The sequence below is a fragment of the Rhinolophus hipposideros genome (genome assembly GCF_964194185.1).
Source record: "Rhinolophus hipposideros genome assembly, chromosome: 15".
NCBI lineage: Eukaryota > Metazoa > Chordata > Mammalia > Chiroptera > Rhinolophidae > Rhinolophus > Rhinolophus hipposideros.
The window spans coordinates 23,074,723-23,095,686 of record NC_138061.1 but is presented as its reverse complement, the minus strand read 5'-3'; the positions used below and the strand labels follow the sequence as shown (position 1 = coordinate 23,095,686).

At 48.7% G+C, this 20,964-nt stretch overlaps 1 protein-coding gene across 4 annotated transcripts in view; it reads right to left on the bottom strand.

Moving 5' to 3' along the window:
- The window catches only part of FBXW4 (F-box and WD repeat domain containing 4), a 74,963-nt gene that overhangs the window by 28,900 nt on the left and 25,099 nt on the right, over positions 1-20,964 (bottom strand). The window lies entirely within an intron of this gene.

Sequence of the window (20,964 nt, the reverse complement as noted above, 5' to 3'; positions counted from 1 at the left end):
GTCTCTGCCCCTCCCTTCACCCTCCCCCAGTAAGTGCTTTCAGGCCACACAATGAGTGGGAGGAGGAGAAACACTTCTATTGAGGAAGGCGTTTTGTTGTTTCATCCCCAAGGTGGGGGCTGAGGTAGGGAAGGAGGGGGGGACCCACAAAATTTCTAATAAGCAGTTTCTCTCCTCAAAGCTAAAATGATTTTCTTTAATTGCTTGGTGGGAACAGTTCATTGTGGGGGTCTCTGCCCTCCCCCCGGCCTAATTGACTTACTGAAGTTTAACAGGGGCTTTCACCTGGAGAGACTGCAATTATTCCCCCCATCCCACATTCGTACCTGGGCTCTCCCCACAGGGGGCCTTTGTTCCCCCTAAATACAGCAGTGACACAAATGTCCTCAGCAGCAGGGGAACTCACGCAGGGAAGTGGTAATTTTCAGCCCGACGCAATTAGCTGAGGGCTTTTCAGCCTTCCCAGTGAATGGCGGGGAAACTTCGGCATGTGGGAACGGTGCGCAGGGCTGCTCTGTGCAAGTCAAACAAAAGAGGCCTCTGAATTGGGCCCCGTGGTGAGCCAGACCAGGGCTGGTGGGGGCAGTCGGGACTGGGGCCTGGATGAGGGACCTACATGGTCACCCACCCAACCTGTGCCTTCCAATCAGGGCCAATGGCCCCAAATAGCTTTTGGGGAGGCGGAGGCAAGACGTTTGTCTTGTACCTCGCACCATAGCTCTGCACTTATGAAGCCAAGAATTGGAAAAGGGTGGTAGGACGGGGCTGAGGCAGGACAAGGGGAGCCAGAGGGCTACAGTGCCTGGTGCTGGCACTCACATTACACTTTGGACCTTCACAAACAACCCTGAGGAGTCAGGAAGCTTTGGGGAGACAGACTCTCTTGGGAGTGCAGACAGGGAGACCCAGGGCTCTAACACTTACGTCTACTGTTGCCACCACAGCTGCCCCTACTGCCCCGCTAAATAAGAGGAAAGAGAGTCCCCTGCTTAGCGGTAGCTTTGAGGCTGGGGAGGCACAGGGTGAAAGCAGCATGTGGCTTATCTGGGGTCAGCGCCCAAGTGTCCGAAGGCCAGAATGTGGGCTCCAACAGGTGAAGTAATATGGTTACTGCTGGGCTCTCCCAACCAGCCCTAGGAGAGCCCTGACCCCGTTAGGTCAAACTTTTTGCCTGTTTACCCAACACTGAGATCTAGCCATAAAAACAACTGCAATATGATGTGATATCCGTACCCCGCTCCTTCACTGGCCTGGCCTGGTTGCTAGGAACCACTGTTCCTGTCCTCACCCCCACCTCAAGCGGTTCAGAGTGATTCTCTACGGAAAAGTCTACAAAGTAAAGGAAGACTAGTCCAAATACCCACAGTTCAGAGATGTGAAAGCAGACCCTCCCCTCAGACCCCACCGCTCCTAGAATAGGCTCTTCCTTCTGGGAGCAGCCAGACCAACGACCTGCAAGGGACAAGCAGGCCTGTCGCTCAGAAGGGCTGGCTCAGCTCCAGTCAGCTCTGGCCTGGATTCTGTCTTCCCACCCGTACATCACCTGTGTCACCCCTACACAGCCAGCGCCCCTCTGACCCTCAGATGGAGGCTCCTGCTCAGGGACTGACCACCTGTCTCATAGAGCAAGGCCTTGCCTGGGCAATTCCTGAGCCAGAGGCAGGCAGAGATGGGCCTCTGCAATAAGCACCTCAGGGCTTTCCAAGGCAGCACCTATCCTGTGCTAGGCGCTGGGGTGTTCAGGAAAACGAAACTCGCATGAGCTTGTCCTTAGGCAGCTGAAGGTGAGCCAGAGAGTCCAATCTTCAATTCGTATTTTTTAAAAGTTGGAAGCAATTCAAAACAATCAATAAGCTCTAATCCCAAATGAGAGAGAGATCACCGAGAAAGCAGACAGTGTAGCACAGTGGTTAAAAAGCATGGGCTCTGGAGTCAGATGCCAGGGCTCAAACCCGGGCTGTATCAATGAACGGAAATGGCTTTGGGCATGTTAATTAACCTCTCTTGGGCCTCAGTTTCCTTACTTCCAAATTGAGGGTGGTGACAACAGCTATCTGGGAGGGTTATATGAGATATAACGTGTTCAGCACAGTGCTTGGCATTTAGCTGGCACTCACCCTCATCCTCATCATTATCACCACCATTTACAGGCAACAGAGAGGCACTGGGGACTCTTGGTGAAGAAACGGCCTTGTAAAAGAAACCTATACCATGCCCCTCCTAAAGCCCCAAGAACTGGGTAGAAAGAGACCTCGGGTTCCCTGTCCCTATTCTGCCGACCACTTCAGAAGCGACTGTCAGTGCTGATAACAGACATGACAAATTGAACCTGGCAGGACCACAGGGGATCCTGAACCAATCGGGGGCCTTACTGGGACAGCACGGAATTCGTGCCCCTCTAACGGACCACAGACCCCTTCGTCCTCTCCCCCCCTCACTCTCTACCCTCAGCCTGCTGGCTGGAATGCAGGGGCCTCTGTGCCAGAAGGTCCAGGCAAGACAGAAGGCCAGGAGGCACAGGTGGTTCTGAGGACATCCCTGGGCTCCAGAAAGCATTTCCCCCACAGGCGCAATGGAGCTGGGGCTTCTTGTTGGTCAAGATGCCTTTGCTTGTTTGGGCTGCAGCCCAGACAGTAAGGCGGCCGGGGCAGGCCAGGGGACGGAGCGAGGGGCGGGGGTGGGAGTAGTGGCAAGCCCTTTTGGCACCAGCTTCCTCCTTCCCTGGGTTTCTCACTTTGTTCAGCGCGGCAACCCAAAGGAGGCTGGGGAAGCACTTTTCACTACCGGGCAAATAAAGCCACAGTGAGAGGGAGAAGGATGAACGGCTTGGGGGGGTGGGTTAATTTGGTTTTGGGGTATTTAGGTGATTTGAAAAAATAACAAAAGGAAGTTGTTTCTGCAATCCATTTAATTTCAAACCCAGAATTCAGATCATAAACAGCCAAAAGTGATCCCACAGCACCTAATACGTATTATCCCTCTTCTGAGACTTGAAGTCTCAGTGGAGACAGAGTTGGTCCAAAAAGGCCTGGTGGGAATTTTCCTACATCCTGGTGGGGTTGGTTAGGTATGGGGCACAAGCATGGCTTCAGTCAGCCTGACCACAAAACTCTGGGATCTCCAGTTCCCCAGGGCCACACAGACCCATGCAGTCCTGCTAGTCTTGGGTATGCATGGCTTTCCAAACTAAGGCTTGACATCAGGGGCTACCAGAGCCCCCTTCTTCCCAAGAATCATGTCCTCCTGGCCCCAGGTCTGGCCAAGGCCTCCTACGATGGGTGGAGGAGATTACAATGGTGACCTTAACTTGTCTGTTTCCTTCATTATTTCCAGTAAAGGAGCCCCAGCCACAGGTCATTCTGCCTCTTTTGAGTCCTTTCTACTGGGCTGCAGACTTCAGACCTTTGTGGTCCTACCACCTTAGAGAAATCTTTGACCTAGGAGAGGTTTTCACATAGCAGATTAAGGTAACACTGGGCCTGGGAATCCCTTCCCTAAGCAGCTGCCTGCCATCCCGCCCAATTCCTCAAGTTTTCCTCAACCACTCGCACCACACCCCTAATGCTTGCTTTGGAACAGATTTGTTCTGGTGGCATGTTTTAGTCTGCATTTTTGAAATCACAAACTATAAAAACTATGGGTTTTCTCTTTGGAAAAACATCAGGATACCAAGGTCATTTGATTGGAAGTTTCTTTTCTTTACCACTAAGCCACTTGGGATGGGATGTAAACCTTTCAGAAGAATGAAAAGAAACGACACAAATTTGCAAACACACTTGACTGTGGTACAGGTTCCTGATTTACTGGCTGGGGGACCCACATCACTTCAGGCTGTCAGTGCTACACAGTACCTGTGCCAAGTGTTGGACACTTTTAGCTACTGGCTTGAGTTATCCACAGTAAAGATTTCCAGAGAAAACCAACTTCCCGTCCCCCCCCAAAAAATTCTTCTCCCTCTGGAAAAGCCAAGGAGTTTAGACTCTGGTGAAAAGCCTGCTTGGAACCCTCGGGTCAGCCGCCCCCTCACTGGCCTGGGCCCGGTGCCAAGTCAGCGGCACCTGCCCTCATCCATGCTCGGGGCCTGCATCTTCCCATACGGCCACAACCACCCACTGTGACTTGCTTGAGAAGTACACAACTTCTTTCAGAAAACAGTGTTTCCTTGCACTCCACCACCAATAGGAGGAAAATTCACAAGGAAGGGAAGTTCCAGGGAAAAGAGTGGACAAGATAATCTAGAGAAGAAAAAAAGGACTTCAGGAAACATAATGATTGCCCGAACCTCAGTAACTAGGTTCCTAGTTCCTCCTCCGTGCTCCAGGGAAAAGGCAACAAGGGGAACCAGTGGCTTTAAGAATCCACATACATGCAACACACACTCACTTATGTCGCAGTGTCTTCTTGAGGACTCTGTCCCAGGAGAAGCAGTGACACCAATACAAATGAAGGTAATGAAGGTGAAAGGCAGGATTCCGTGTGGGTCATCTCAGGAGAGGTTGTTCTTACTTGGGGGGAGGGCAGCCAGAGACCAAGGAACCTGTCTGCCACCCTGACACACACTTACAGGTGAGACAGGTGACAGATACACACAGAGTCAGGAAGAGAATGGCAGGATCTTTTAAGGCACAGGATCTGCGCCTTAAAAAACACACAAAAAACCCAAAAAAACCCAGCACTGGCTATCTATTGTTCAGTTAATTGTCATAAGGTGCCAACTGCTTCCTCTGATCATCTCTTCTCCTTTTTTGGGGGAAGTAGAAAGTGCACAGAGGGATACTTTTCCCTCTTTGTGGCGAGGAATGGGGAATAAAGAGGGAAAGAGGGAGATGAAATAGCTGCCTTCAATAGGTGCTCAGTGAGTTTATAAATCCCAGGTTCATCCAATCACTGGGGAGGTCCCAGGCTGAAGAACGGAATTAGAACTCCACTAGGGATTAGATCTACCAATCTTAGGAAGACATCTGTGTATTTAAAGACCCAGGAACCTCGGAGTTTGAGCTAAGCAGAGATTTGTGGTAAAAGCAAAGGATGCTTTGAGTGAGAGAAAGCAAAAATTCTAGGCCTTTGATGAAGTCACAATAAGCATTGATTCTAAATGAGATTTTGTACCACTGTTCTTGGAACCCCAGCCATGGGAGAAACTCTCCCATGACAAATCAGTAGTACATTTTCTCAGCTTTCCTGAGACCAATGGACACCAGATAGTCTAACTGACTAGACAGACCCTAGACAAGTTGCTTCTTTGAGCAAGCACTCTGGATCAGTTTTCTTGGGGAATGATTGGACTTCAGGCATAAGCCTTAGCATGGCAGCGGCAGGAAGGAGTCAGAACTTTAAGCCAAGCTCACCTGACTGACTCAGGTAATATTCCATGGACAGGACCAGGCCGCCCCTCCCTGGACAGAAATTATTATGCATCCAAACAGGACCCGGTAAAGGTCAGCCCACCCCAGCCCTTCCTTGGCCCCAAAGCTGAAAGTCTGGTGCATGCTAGGAAACAACGGTTGTCAGACCAGTACACTGCATCTCAGTCTCACCATTTTGTACTTTTAATACAAAATTTAAAATGGTGAAATACCAGGTCTCCCAGTAAGACAGGGTTTCAGATCAACATTTTCCTTGTCTGTCCAATTTCCTCAATGTTAGTTCCAGAAGAGAGGTCCTTACCCCCACTAGGGGTTTTTCACCTCTTTTTTATTGTCAAGGAATGAGGGAGCACCTCTAAGCACCCTCCTACTGGCCCATCTCTCCCTCCCTCTAGCTTGCTTCAAACTCTGCCTTAAATCCTTGGGTGCTCCACAAAGTTACCGAGAGCAACTGCTCTTCCTCCAACTAGATATAATTATACTTTTAAAGAGGGAAAAAAACAGCTCAGGGAAACCCCAAAGAGGTCTGCTGCACTCTTCCCCTTGTAATGAAGCTTAATAATGAAATGCCCTGAACTCCACTTAATAAGAAATGCTCATTTTCTCCAGCTGAACACCCCCTATAGATATATCTAATTTGTTTTCACGTTTCCATCTCTTTCCTCCATTGAGTTTGCATTTAAAGGTTATGATCTTTTGGTGCCCTCCCAGCCCTGGCAGGACAGCCTGGGCTGTGACTGTTTTCTGTCATCTTGGAGCCCCAGCATGACCGTCCCTGACACCCCTCTCTTCCATTTCACATCCACACATATAAGCTCTGTCTCTTTCAGGCTTTTTATGAACTGCCTACAGAATGCAAGAGAAAGGGAGAAACAGCATCTGGAAAAATTAAGGGAAAAAGGGAGGGTATTTCTGGAAGTGCCTATTTCTCAATGAGAGAAATGCTCTCTACCACAGAATGGCAAAGCTGTCCCTGCATCAGTGGGGCCCAACTGACTCAGGCCCTTCAAAGGCTTTGGGGCTCCAGCTCCTTTCCCCTCATCAGGACTCTCAGTGTGACTGGCACCAATTCCCACGACAGTCTAAAGGGTGCCAAAAGCAGCACACAGGAGCCACCGTGCTTGGGGAGCCTTGGCGGGATGTCTCTCCTGGGCCACCTCATCTCAGTGACCAGCACGCATCTCTTTCTTCAGATCCTGTGCAAAGTGAGGATACAGACTCTTTCTGAAAACATTATTCCTCAGATGAAGGCCCCACCCCCAGCACCACCACCAGGACCATAGCCTGGCCATGGGTGGGCAGGCCGTCACCACCAGCTCCTTAATTCAGAGGTACCCTTAGGTTTCCCTCTCCCCAGAAGCAGAGCAGGCCACAACTAGGCTGAGACTCCCAGTCTCCCCCTTCTCAAGTCAGGCATATGCATTTTCTCTCAGCAGGACTAGGGCCCAGAGTAAGTAAAGACCCTTTCCCCAGCTCCTGGCACAATGTTACACTGCATGAAGTGCATGGTAAAGGTAGAAGACATCCTGTTGGACAGTCCCTAGTGAGCCTACCTGTGACAGAGCTCTCGTTCTCCTCACTGGGGAAAATTCTGTCCTCCCATTCTGTCCCTACTTTCTAGGGACTCCCCTCAACTGCCAGAGATGCACATTTGAGATTTGCCAATGCTCCCCCAGACACTCTGCCTCTTTTCTATCTGGTCCTGGTCTCTCCTGACCCTTACCCATCACTGGGTAGTCATCTGCAGCAGACTTGTGCTCCCCCAGCCCCCACCCCACCCCCGTCTGTCCCCACCTCCCCTGAACCCCTGCAGACAAGGCCCTGTCCTGGCTCCCTGCGGCGCACAATCTGCGCTCCTGCCAGACTCAGTCACAGGAGGGTGTAACTCACTTCAAGCTGGCAGCCCTGTGTGGTAAAACTGACTGCCCCCCTCAAGGGTGGTGGGGGGCCAAGCAAGCGTGTGCCTGCACATCCCAAGGTGCTCTTGTTTTCTGGGCACCATGCGTGGTCTCTGACAGACACATAGATGGGGGAATCCTCTGCCAGCCAGAGTTGGCATCTCACCCTACCTCTTAAATCTGCCACTAGCCTCCGGGGCCGAAGACCCTCCAAGAAGAAGAGGCCTAACAAGACAAAGACCTGAGGCTCCCCAGCCTGGCCTCCCAGCCCAACACAGACCCGCATTAAAATCAACACTCCGTGAACACACAAAACTGACAGGGCAGAGGGGGAGCACACATCGGATACAAAGATCAGGCTCTCTGGAGACGCGGCCTGTTGGTCTCCCATGTTAGCTCCAAGTGACTAAGCGCAGGGTGGGAAATAACGCCATCACGGCAGCTACAGCTCCTGCCTGGGCTCCAGGCAGGTTCAGCAGTCTTTTCAGAGGGAAGATGCCTCTGCCTGGAAAAAAATGCAAGCATTGTGTGGGGACCATTACTGCATGCGCCTCTGCACATTCCTTCAAGAAGAAGGAGCCCACTAGTCCCTGAGCCCCCGGCTCTGTGCCCCAGTGATTGTGCAGGCCTAGGACACACTGCACATGCCACCTGGCCCTTCCCACCAGGCCCCCGGCTCTGGGAGCGGTGGGAAGGGGCCCGCCAAACACCCTGGCTTCATTGTGCCCCAGAAAGAGGGGACTAATTACTTGCCTACACTCTGGAGCGCCCAGGGAGAAAACAGAGGCCAGTAGGGTAGAGAGGGTGGGAAATGGGGGTTGGGGGGGTGCGTTGAAGAAGGGAGAGAGAAAGCCACAGGATACATTTCAAAGTTTCTCTAGCAATTTGGGGTGGGAGAAAGAAAGCCTGGTCCTGATGTGAAATCATACAGAGGTCAGGGCTGGGTCTCCCACCCTTGTGAGAAAGTGGTGAATCAGGGACGGTTTATCAAACGATCATTTTTCTCTTTTGAAACTGGGAGGCAGCAGCTTGGACAATTCTGCAGATGTGCTTGATGAGTTAGGGACAAAAATGGCCCTTCTCTGCCCCCCTCCTCCTCTCCTTCTATAAGGGCTCCCATCGGGGGTTGCTTCTCCCTCCACTGCCTCCCGGACCCTCCCCTCCCTTCTTCAGTGGTCAGCTGAGACCCCCACCCACTGCTTGCTTTTGTACTCTTGGCCTTTGGACATACTGGCAGGGGCCTTTATGAGACCCCAATCAAGACCCCCATGTCACAGGTACCTAGTAGAGACACCAGACCTTTTCAAACAAGGGACAACAAGGAAAATCGGCTGGCCCATTGTCTCTCCTCTGTGCTAAGTGAGATGAAAGGGGCCCGCAGCCCCCTCCCCACAGCCCGCCTGCCAATCACCTCTAGTTATTAAGGTCACAATGTGTAAATTCTTTTGACCTGCACCTAATCAAAGATTCACCGGCCCTTTCAAACCCGAATGGGGAGGAGGGGAGAGATTCCCTCCCATAAACCCAGCAAACTCTCCCTCAATAAAACTTCTCTCTCTGAGTCCTTCTCTGCTTCCCATCTCCACCCCCTCGCTTCTCTTCACTCCACCCTCCTCACCACTAGCTTCAAACACAAATGACAAGCCTCATGGAATTACTGCCTCAAAATCGTAAGGAGGATTTGAAAGTTTCTATTTAATTCTCTTCAAAGAAAAAGTTTTCAGACAGGCACAGTTGCCCAAGCAAGCCCAGAACCTGGGCAGCCCCCAGGTTCTGTGGCTCTGATGCGAAATCTCTCCAATGGCAATGGTCAATTGGCTTTTTTCTCCTAAATCAGCCTCTCTTGCTTTGCTCTGGATACCATTATACATGGAGAAAACAAGTGGGATTAATGATATTCCTTCACTTTGTCACTTAGCATCTCTAGTTCAGTTACTGACCCTCCACAACCCACCTTACACTGGGTTGTGAGCTCAGGGGAAAAAATTATCACGCCCAAAGCAGCCAACCCTCAAGGGGAAAAGTAACCATAGGGTAGAACAACAGAATAAAACACGAAGAGCCCAGGGAAAGAACTTGAGAGAGAGCAAAACTTGGGATTTATTGTAGTTGGAAAAGTACAAAATGCTTAAATCAAGCAAGGGGAATAAAATGCTTGCAAATCTCCATGCGTCAGTATTAAGGCTGTGCACTTTTAATCTCTCTTATCATCACTTAGAATAGGCAGGAGGCCTAATAAACAAGGTAGTGATAAGTGAGTGTATGTAAGTTGCCCACGGTCTACTCTTACGGGATGTCCTCCTCCCTGTCCACTCCTTTTCCTCTTGCTTATCTAATGGTACTTTTTGCCTCTTGGTTTCTCCTTGCCTGGCTGTCTTTATTTCTCTCTGAGCTTTCCTTTAGTGTTAATCCCTCATGTTATTTCAACTGTTGTCTCCATGCTGATGCCTTCTGCATCTCGACCCCATGTCTGAGCTCCAGGCCACCATTCCTGGCTGTCTCTGATCATGGCTACCTGACTGGCCCATCACCACCTCAACACAATGTGTCTGAAGCAGAACTCAGCCTTCTCAGAGCCAGGTTCCCTGGTAGTCATCAGGCTCATAGAGGAACTCATTGGGTCTCTTCCCTCTCTCCCCCACACGCAGTCATGACTGCCTACAGCCTCTTTCCCCTGCTTCTCCTGAATCCAGGTTGTCATCCCACTGTCCCTAGAAGTCGAGTCCCTTGCTGCTAACAAAGCAAGCAGTATACAAACAGCCTCAGTCCCTCCCCTCCGAAGTAGCGTATATACTGTGCCACCACATCAATCATTTCACAGCTTCAATCTTGCCAAAAATCTTCCATGGTTCCCTATTCTCCTCAGGTTAAAATGAAACACTGCTCCTCAAAGCCCTCTAAAACCAGGCTCCAAACCTCCCCTCCAGCTTCATTGCCCACCGCTTCTTTATACAAACCCTCCGGCCCCGCCAGTCAAACTTGTCTGCTCTGAACCCCAAGTTTACATTGAGCTTCCCCATCCCTTATCATGTCTTTGCTCATACCAGTCCCCTTGCCACAAGTTCCCTTCTGCAATTAAAGTAGAGCTATCCTTTGAGTCCCACTTCAAATTTCGTGTCACCCAAGAAGCTCCCCTGATTTCATAAAAAGGCTGCTGCTTTCCTCCGGTTTCCTGTCAGTAACCCTGACAGTTGCTAGCTCTCCCACTGCACACGTACTGGAATAAATCTGAGGATGAGCATTGCTTCCCCCACTGGACTATAAGCCTCTGGATGGTAAAAGCTATCTCTTGTGCCTGATACTCCCTACGTAACCTTGCACACTGCAGCATTCTCAATATATCAATAAGGCAGACACTCCAGAGATACGCATTACACATAGAAAAACATTTCTGAGTTTACATTGCCTTTTTAAACAAATTCCAGTGTTTTACCTTATTTCTTTCCCCAAAAGGTCCTGAGCATGAAAACATGTTTAACGCTGCAAGTGAATGGAAGGAAGGATTTTTTTCAGGGCGATGGAAATATTCTAAAGTGAAGTGTGGTGATGGTTGCACAGCTCTGTCAATTTCGTGGAATTATATACTTAAATTATACACTAAAATAGGTGAATTTCCCCCCCCCTTTATCCACCTCCCGCCTCCCGCCGCCTCCCCCACTCCGGTTGAAGCCGTTGTTTCTCAGGCTAGTTGTGTAGGACACAGCTCCCTGGCCCCTGCTGGTATTATGAGCCTTGTGCTCCCCCCTGGCTAAGGCTGTCCACTCACAGCAGCTCATGGCAGCTCTCACCAGCTGCCGGCCACTCACAATGGCTGCCGGCCACTCACGATGGCCACTGGCCGCTCATGGCAGCACATGATAACCCACGGCAGCTCATGCCGACCTCCAGCTGCTCATGGCAGCCCAGCTCCAGGGAGAGCCCTTGTTCACCATCTTAGCTGTAGAGGGTGCAGCTCACTGGCCCATGTGGGAATCAAACTGGCGACCTCAGTGTTAGGAGCACGGAGCACCAACTGCCTGAGCCACCGGGCTGGCCCAAATAGGTGAATTTTATGGTATGTAAATTTTACTTCAATAAAACTGTTTTAAATAAAAAAGTAAACGTAGGTCCATGAATCCTTAATTTAAATAACTGTGTAAAAACAAGGAAGGATTCTCTATACAGTTGCCTGATACTGAAATAGACATTTAAATGTAATTTATGTTTTTGCTTATTATAAAAATAGGCACATTATAAAATAATTTAAATACAAAAAAGTAAAAAGAAAGTAAATGTCAGCAGAAATCCACCACATAAGAAATAACTCTGAAGAGATAGTCAAACAACTACCATATTGTTTTGTGACCTTTTTTCATTTAACAATATGTTATGACATCTTTGGGGGTCAATAAATATACATCTATATAAGTCTTTCGATAACTATGTAGTATACTGTTGGGTGAACGGACCATAAAATATTTAACCAGACCCCTATTAATGGATACATATGTGTTCTTAATATAAATCTTTATACATATATTTTGCATACTTGTCTGGTTACTGCCTTAGGATAAATTCCTAGAAGTAGAATTTATGTATCAAAATGTTTTCACATTTTTATTTTGATAGTACCAAACTAATGCAATTTTAAAACTCTATTCCTCTCCTTATTCCTGGAGATAGTCCACCCTTACCAGCCTGCAAAGAAGGATTTTCCTGACCACAGACCTCTATCAAGTGGAAGTAGCCTTTGAACAATCTATATTTTTTGTATTAATTTTTTGTTTTTATTCTCAAACACAGCTCACCATGTATACTAGTGAGGTTCAAACTGGCCAGGAAAGTAGAGGGCTTCAAACCCATGAACTCATGTGTACCTCTCTTTTTGCCAAATGTTACAAAGTTCATCCTCATGTCCAACTGACCCTTCTCTTGGGTCATTTACTGGAGGACCTCACGCTAATCACTCACTTGATCTCCCATTCAGGCCCAGGAGGAAAAGAGGCCCAGACTTGGCCAGGACAGCTAATGCTACAGCTGCAACAAGGCAGAAAATCTAACTGGAGAGAGAGAAACATCCTGTAAGAGCAGAGTCCTCGGGAGAAAGAGAGACAGTGGGTCATGTACTTTGAGCTAGACCCTCTCCACAGGCCCTAAAGGCGATGATGCAGTGAGTTCAGGGTGCAGAGCACGTGCTAAGTGATGGCTGATGAAATCTGGGCAGCATCCTATAGGGAGACTGTGCTCCTGAGACCCCAGAGGTTTGACCAGGTACAACAGGACTGACCCAGAACAACTCTCGAGCTAATCTCTCTTTCAAAATTCCTCAATCACTGAAGAAGGGAGGGAGGGACACTCACGGTGTCCACGGGCTGAAAGAGGTCCACTTCACTTTACCCCACACATCTCAGGCTTTCCTTCCCTATCTGTTCAGCCAGTGTATGTCACATGTCACATGTGCAAGAGCCACACACAAGGGAGAAGCAGCCCCCACAGCTGCACAGTGGCCTCTACTACTGGGACACATCTTTTTTTCATTTTTTTTTTTTTTTAAGATTTGATTGGGGAAGGGGAACAGGACTTTATTGGGGAACAGTGTGTACTTCCAGGCCTTTTTTCCAAGTCAAGTTGTCCTTTCAATCTTAGTTGTGGAGGGTGCTGTTCAGCTTCAAGTTGTTGTCCTTTCAGTCCTAGCCGTGGAGGGCGCAGCTCAGCTCCAGGTCCAGTTGCCGTTGCTAGTTGCAGGGGGCGCTGCCCACCATCCCTTGCGGGAGTCGAACAGGCAACCTTGTGGTTGGGAGCCCACTGGCCCATGTGGGAATCGAACCGGCAGCCTTCGGAGTTAGGAGCATGGAGCTCCAACCGCCTGAGCCACAGGGCCGGCCCCCTGGGGCACATTTATACTTGAAAAGCTCATCCTCCATGGCCTCCTAGCCTCTCTCTGTATCTTCTTGTCTAGCTCAGCTCCTAGAAAGAAGCCAGGGAAGTTTCTCACCTGACCACCTGCTAGGCCAGCATGATGAAAGTGGTGGTCACTCCCTACCTATCTCCACCTCCAGCACCAACGAAGCTTCCAGAAGCAACAGAGACATTAGTGTCTCCAGCCAGGAAGCAGAAAGCCACACCTCTGTAGATAGGGCAGATGAAGCATGGGAAATCAAGAGAGGAAAAAGGCCTGGTTGCCCTACATTCTGCTTCATCAAGCCTACCCATGGTGGTAAGAGGATCAGAGAAAGCACAAGATGAAGAGCCTTGGCTTTAACACCTCCAAGAAGGCAAGCTCCTGCCTCGAGATGCAAGCCCTTCAGCCCGCACATGGAGGCTGCAGCCCCCAGGATCAGTGTGCACATTTCAAGTATACTGACTTTAGACAGGGCTACTGTTTCCAGCCTGCTGTGAAAATCAAAATACTATGCCATGACCACATGGCCATTGTTCTAGAAGCTGGATTATGGCTTTGCCATAGGAATGAGCGGAGGAGAAGACAGCAGGGCGAGCTGAGCAGGGCCAGAGACAAATCTGAACACAAGAACATAGAAAGTGTGTGTGGTGGTGGTGGTAGGGGAGAGGATATCACAGCAAATTAAGATTTATAATTATTTTAATCTCCTAAAAGTTTCTCTCTCATTACTTGAAATTCTCATTTGCAAATTAAGATTCTGCTGAAGATTTTGGATGTTATCACATGCCAAGTGGCACTCCACCTATACTTTTTTGTTCCCTCCTATATTTTTTTGTTCCCTATTTGTGTTTTAAATTTGCATTGCAAACTATGACAAAGGAAAGCTTCTGCAGAAAGCAATTTCCTGAGCTAGCGGATCTTGGACTAATATTCCCTTTGTAATTACCAAGGTTTCTGTAGGCACGGATTCCCCACTCTCCTCACTCCACTCCTCCCTCCCTTACAAGCACCTTCTGCCTGAGCCACGCCTATCTGACAGAGCACTACAAACCATGTCACAAACGCCCCCCTATGAAAATGCCCCAGCCAGAGAGAGGAGCAAGAACCAGCTGGAAAAAGGGGCAAAGATCTTGGGTAGTCAGCTTAATCGGGGACCCCAGAGGCATAGGGGTTTCATCTGTAGCACACAGGCACATATCTCTTACAAAAGACAGGAAATAAAGCCCCTGACCCCAAAAGCTCACAATCCAAAACTTCCAAAGAGCCCTGTTCAAGAACACGCTAGAGAGGCACGAGGATTAGCAAACGTCCAATCCACAAAGCCAGGCATCTTTTAGTATTGGTCTGAAGGAAGAACCAAAACCATCTGTTGACTTGCTGAAGCATAAACGCATCCTTTATGGTCATCATACACAGAAACTCTAGTCAGCACAGCAGAATTCAGAATCAACACACACCTTTATGATTCATAGCAACTTTACAGCCAGTTTCCTATATCAATGGTGTCAACATATTCTATTGTTGGTTATATACATATATACTCTCTTTCTTGAGAAATATGTTCCAGCTCTTGGATTCTAATCTCCTAACCCCCAAATGGAACTACTATAGTAAAGAAACTTACTGAGACTCAGTGATCCTGGGAAACTGTTGTGGCAGCAGAATTCCTATTGTTGGGTCTTAAGCCCATGACCAAGTAGAGCCATGTGTGACTGTCCTGAACTAGGAGAAGAAAAGAAATACAACTGATACTGTGGACCGTCACTTGGAGATCCCAGGGACCAGGACTCTGACAGATGAAAGGGGGGAAGCACATTTTCAAAATATTTGAAATGAAAAGGAAAACAGGAACTTATGACTTAACTCTAAATTAAAATACTGAAATCTGCCCCAAATGGCCTGAGAGCCACCTAACTGCAGGAGGATGGGGTGATCCTTCCACCTGTGACATGACCCCCCAACACATAAACATACATTAATGCTACTGATCCAGCCACACCCCCATCATTTCCTTTTTCAGGATGTGGGTGTCCGGCCCATCCCATCCCCCAGTTTACTTATAAGAGTAAGCTCTATTGGCTCAGGAAACTAAAAACACAGATATTTCATGAAGATCCTTCTTTTGACTGATCTGTTACACCTAACAGGTGGGGAAATCTTCTTAAATATACGAGTGTTATCATGACAGGGCCACTGGAACGGATCGGTGCCATAAGTCAGACAGGACTAGAAGTTTCCGCCCCACCATCAGGTTCCTCTTTAGCCTTGACAGATCAAACTCAAGCCGAAGCAGGCTACAGAGATCAGTTCAGTCTCTGAGCCAAAGGTCTTCACAGTGAGGGACCAAAGCTGCCCTGGCTGGGCCTCTGCCGTCCCGCGTCCCAGATTAATCACCACCAGGCAGGGTCTGGACACCAGGCTGCAATCTGAGCCCAGCAGCACCTGCACAGGGGTCACCCCAGCTCCTCCCGCACTCCACTTGGGCAAGACTTCAGGGCATGAGGGTGTCCACCTGTTGACTGGCTTACCTGGAACAGGAGGGCAAGACACTCAGCCATCTTCAGTCTTGTAGATAAGCCACAGAACCTCTGAGTGGATCAGTGAAGGAAGGAGGAAAGATGTGGTGACTCAATAGTGAAAGCAAGGCTCTAAGAGAAAGAAAACCCTCAGCTTCTGAACAGAAAGAAAGGCTCGAAGAGCCCTCTCACTACTGTCTAAAGAGGAAAGCTAGCTCGAGACCAACAGCGGGTGAATTAAGCCCTCAGAGGTTATGAACTAATGAGATGCTTTGTGTTTGGTACACATTGTCATCATCTACAGATCAATAGGATATTGATGAGAAGAAGAGAGATCAAAGCAGGGATGTCTTTTCAAAACACCCCAAATAGTGCCCGATATGCAGTGTTTAAGGAAGCTTAGAAATTCACTCTGTGAGGTGTAAGAGAGCTTCCTCTAAATGTCAAGACCTCAGAGAACAGTTTCCTTAAATGATCACCTAAATCAGTAAGCTATTTCAAACACTGTACACTCAGAGCTGGTCGCTAAGTATGATGTGTGTACACATACCTGTCTATGTACTTTTTAAGACCAAAGGGCCCTATTGTATTATAAATTCTTCTCAGATGCTAATCTCTTTGATATTTTTGCTTCTCTAAGTCAAGTAGAGTAGGAAGAAGTATTCTTGAGGCTCAAAAAGTATCAAAAGGAGAAAGATAAGCATGAAGATCTGTATCTTAGAACCATCTGTCCCAGGCCCTTACCCATGATATAAGCAGAAACCACTCGCTGGTGCACCCTTTCCCACATGCCCATGACCCCAGGGAAGGAAGGGTGGGGAGGGTCAGAGTCAGACTGAAGTGTGTGTCCCTTGAAAGAGAAAAGTACAGGTCAGATAAGAGGAACAGGAGCGCCTGCGCAGTGCTTTCCTCTGAGGAGGGACACCCACGTCCTGAGTGTTGCACCTTGTACCTCCGGAGCTCCGTCTCTAGGAAATTCCCTTTGAACTCCAGCTGCAACCCAGAGTTAGGAGAGAGCAGTGGCTACAATTACACACTGGCTGGGGGGGGGGGGGGGCGGGTGCTGCTGCATGTGACAGACCATGAAAGGTCCCTGCCTATAAAACAGACTGGAAAACAAACCCTTAATTTAAATGTTAATGAAAGTGCTGTGGAGACATCAGAGGCTTCTCGGCTGCTCAGAGAACAGCTATACCAGCCACAGAATTTATGGCTCCCCTCACCCTCCCGCCTTCCTCTCTGCCTCATCACACACTGAAGTTTAAAGAGTAAAAAAAAAAAAAAAAAAAAAAACTAACTAATTTTAACATTAACTCCATGCTTCCACCTTGGGATGTGATTGCTAAATTATCTGTCGGCAGAACAGTGATCAAAGGTGGAAAAACACAGGCACATTGCACACACAACCCAGAAAAGTCAGCCACAGCTGCGGCAGGAAAATTACCTCTTCTCTTCCTGATGTGGGAAGAGTAGAAGAAATAGCGGTGCAGGCAGGGGCGGGAGCCAGGAGGCGCAGGCCGCGGGAAGAGGAGGAGGAAGGCTCTGATACCTCTACGTGCTCCGTCCCCGGCTGAGAACTTAGCACACCCATTTCCCATCTGACTGGTCTGTCTCTCCATCAGACTATGCTGTCTAGCTCACTGTTGTTTCCCCAGGGTCTAGCATAGCAGTGCTTAAGCATCTGGAGAGAGAAAGAAAGATTTGGGGCAGGGTGGGGGGCAAGAAGGAGAGAGACAGAGATGGAGAAAGAAAGAACTGAAACACTGAGACTGAGGGAAGGAAACAGATCCCTGTTAGCGGGACAGGAGCTCAGTGCGTGGACCCTGTATCCACAGTCTCCCGCCTTCTGCAGCAGTCTCTGTTTCTATTTGTGGTGTTTTACTTAAGTCAACTCTTGACAACTGAGCCAACCTTGCTGGCCAGGGAAGAAGTCGCTCCCACAAACAGGTTCTGGGCCAGCCGTGGCTGGTTGGTTTGCTGGTCTCAGGCCAGCAGCTCAGCACATGAGACTCCCTGTGCCCATCCTGCCCTGAGTAGTGGCAGAAATCCAGGGTCTTGAGGAAGTGAAACCCACCCCTGTGGTATTTCATCCTCGCTACTGATGGATACACCCGCCAGAGAGGCTTGGCTTAGCACAGGCAATGAACTTGAGGGTGGCAGGCACTGCCACGAGATTGAGCAGGACCAGACTCTGACTCAACTGTATCCCTACACTGTACCTTTTCCAATTTTTGGTCATTTCAGGCTGGACCCAGGGGCTCACCTACCAGTACCCAGAGCTTCCTTCTTTCTCCAGGTGTCATGACTCTCCTTCTAGACATGGCAGCCCCTCCATGGTGTCTTTGTGCCTCTGACTCGCTCATCCAGGGGCACCACATGCAGGAAGCTCCCTCCTACATGCTCTGCAGCCTGCAAAGGGGGATACCACCCCACTCCTTGCCTAGGGAAGGTCTCCTTTCCCTAAACAGGCCCCAGAGGAAGCTTCCCTCTGCCCGACCCTGGGACGGTAGAACAGAGAGATCTTCATGTTGGCCATGGGCCCAGCCATCAGGAGGACCAGTCACAACGGGAAGCATGATAAAGTCATTCATCTTTCTTCAGGTTATCAAGATTAGGTATCCTCTTCAAGATCCAGCTCTCCATCACCAACCAGAAGAGGCAAAAGTCAGAGGCACAACCTTTACTTTTGATTCATCTTCCCCTAAAAGCACTGAGTGAGTTATGAAGCCCAAGGCCAAAGGATTGCTGAACCACTGGGAACCAAAAGAATCCAAACTGAAAGTTGGCTGCCTCTTTTTCCAACTTTCAAACCTCTCTGTCAGAGAAAACTCTAAATGCAATTACCTTTCACTAAAGAAAGGTGCATTTCAACAAGCTAGTGAATATGCATCCACCCCACACATAACACACAGTAAACCCTGTAGCCACTGGAACAAACACCCTGCTCTCCCCAGAAACCCACCCCCTTACCAAACAGTACACAGTGACTGCTTTCCTTCCAGACTCTCCCTCACCTCAGGGAGAAATGAAGCAAGAAGGGGCAGCTGCTCCATCAAAACCCCCCAGAGACCACAACTCACTTTACAAATTTGAATCGGTACATTTCATGCAGACTTGGACTAATCCCCCCAAAAACAAACAGGCCACCACAGTGAGCAAAGTAACACAAAATTATATTGTATATTTAATAACACAGCTAAGTCAAGTTTCTACACCTATACCACTCATCTATTTCCCTAATGACAGAAACAAGAAAGATGGTATTAAAACCCAAGTGTCCTGGAAAACCTTCCCGACCACGCTCACTCGCACGATAGCAAGTGTTGTTCAGAGATGGAGAAAGGATTTCGTTTTCTTGGAGGGTAATAAATATGGTGTCTGCAGAGGAAGGAGGAGCTGTGGGTGCCTCTTTCTTCCCCTCCCAGGCAAACAAGGCAAGTGGGCCTACAGATTCATTTCACCACCAGGGCCCCCATGCCTGGCTCAGATGGGGCCCTGAAAACTGAAGACCTATGAGCATCTGCATTCCTGAAATGGGGCATGCAGTCACAGCTGCCTGATAAGTCCAAGTTTCGATTATATGCTGCCTTCCCCAACCCCTCTCTATCCCAATTCTGGCCTCCAGGAAGACAGAGTGTTCCCTAATCCCCACAGAGCCTTTCAAGGGCCACAGCTACTGTCCAAGGTGCTGGTGGTAAAGGCACGGCAATGACCCACGGCCTGCCTCATGGTCTTCCCTCCCTCAGCCCACAGGATGTGGCAACAGGCTGGGGACCTGAGCACCAACGGCTGCCTCTTCTGCCCTGTCCTACATGTGTCCTGCATCGAGCTTCCCTGAGCCTCAATTTCTCCCTCTGCCAGGAATGGCATCCCCCTGCCCCTCAACTGGAGACAGCCTAGTTTCAGGCACTTAGTGTCGCCCGGCAGCTGTTACAGTCATGTACCTATCTTTTCCCCAACACTGAATGGGATCTTCAAGGGGAGCTGCCTCATGGCAAGTGTTCAGTCAGTACACAGGGCGTGAGGAGGAAAGAGAGTAAGAAAGGAAAAGATGGGAGGGAATGAAATTGAGGCTTTAACAGTTCTGCATTTCCTCACTCTTGAGTATTTACTAACTTTATTCAACTGGCAATAAAACACAATGCACATTTTTAAAAGTCTGCTTTTCCATGTTACTCATGGAAAAGTGCTCAAAATCCAATGTGACCTCAGGAAGTTGTATCTCTGAGACCAGCTGAATGTATTTCGGCCCCACAATTCCACCCAGACCTATGGCATGCCTCCAGCATCTGACTTCTATTCCGTCTCATACCATCCTTCTTTCGCTCAGCCTCCCCTACAGGAGGAGGGCTTCATCTGTAAGTCATCAGTCTTTAAAACAGGATTATTGGACTTGGGGCAAGAAGGTGGGTAGGAGATAGAGGAAAAGGTCCTTGCCTATCATCCTCATGTGGAGACTACTGGTTTCCTGCTGTGTTTTTGAGTGCCTAAACACAGCTCTAAGCACATAACTGATATTAAATATCATCTTCTATGACTTTACAAATCAAGAACTTAAGGTCATGGAAGGAAGGAAAGGCGACATTTGGACACAGGGAAGAATACCTGCTTTCTCCCAGTCATGAGCCCCTCAAAATAAGCGTAAGGCTTGAGGTCTCATGTTTCAAAATATAAGTGGCTAAGTACACACATAAGAAAAGAAGGCAGAAAAGCCTCAGCATCAAAGATAAATATGACAAATAGCTCTGACAAATTATTGTACATAGAAGAAAGAGATTAATTGAGAAAAGAGGTGTGCCAGGTCTCCTAACTATCCAGGTTCCTTCTATTTGAATGAGGGAGCAGTGAGGGAGTGAGAAGTTGTCAGATAAACCAGGAGTATCTGCCCTAGAAGACAGCTGCTGCCTACCTCCCTTCATGTTCTTCGTGAGGGGTCCAAAGTTTCATCACATTTTGGTGATATTGATGACCACACGCAATGGGGAAGGTAGCAGGGAGGGGAACAGCAGGCAGCCATTCAGGGCAGGAACAATACAGGGGGGAAAGGAGAAGAAAGAGAGATTCCTGCTGAACCCCACAAGAAGACTGCAAAGAGCAGTGTAATTCCTTGAGGGTCAGGTGAAGCGTGAGCACGGGTGGAGAGGTGAGAACAGGCAAAGCCACTAAACAAATGCTATACCAGAGAGGAGAGATTCTGGTTGACATTATATTCTGGCCCGCTTTGCAGAGGATTTTCTTATTCATTATTTCAGGTCATCTTCACAATAATCTAGAAATGTCTATCAAGGAAATACCATAGTATT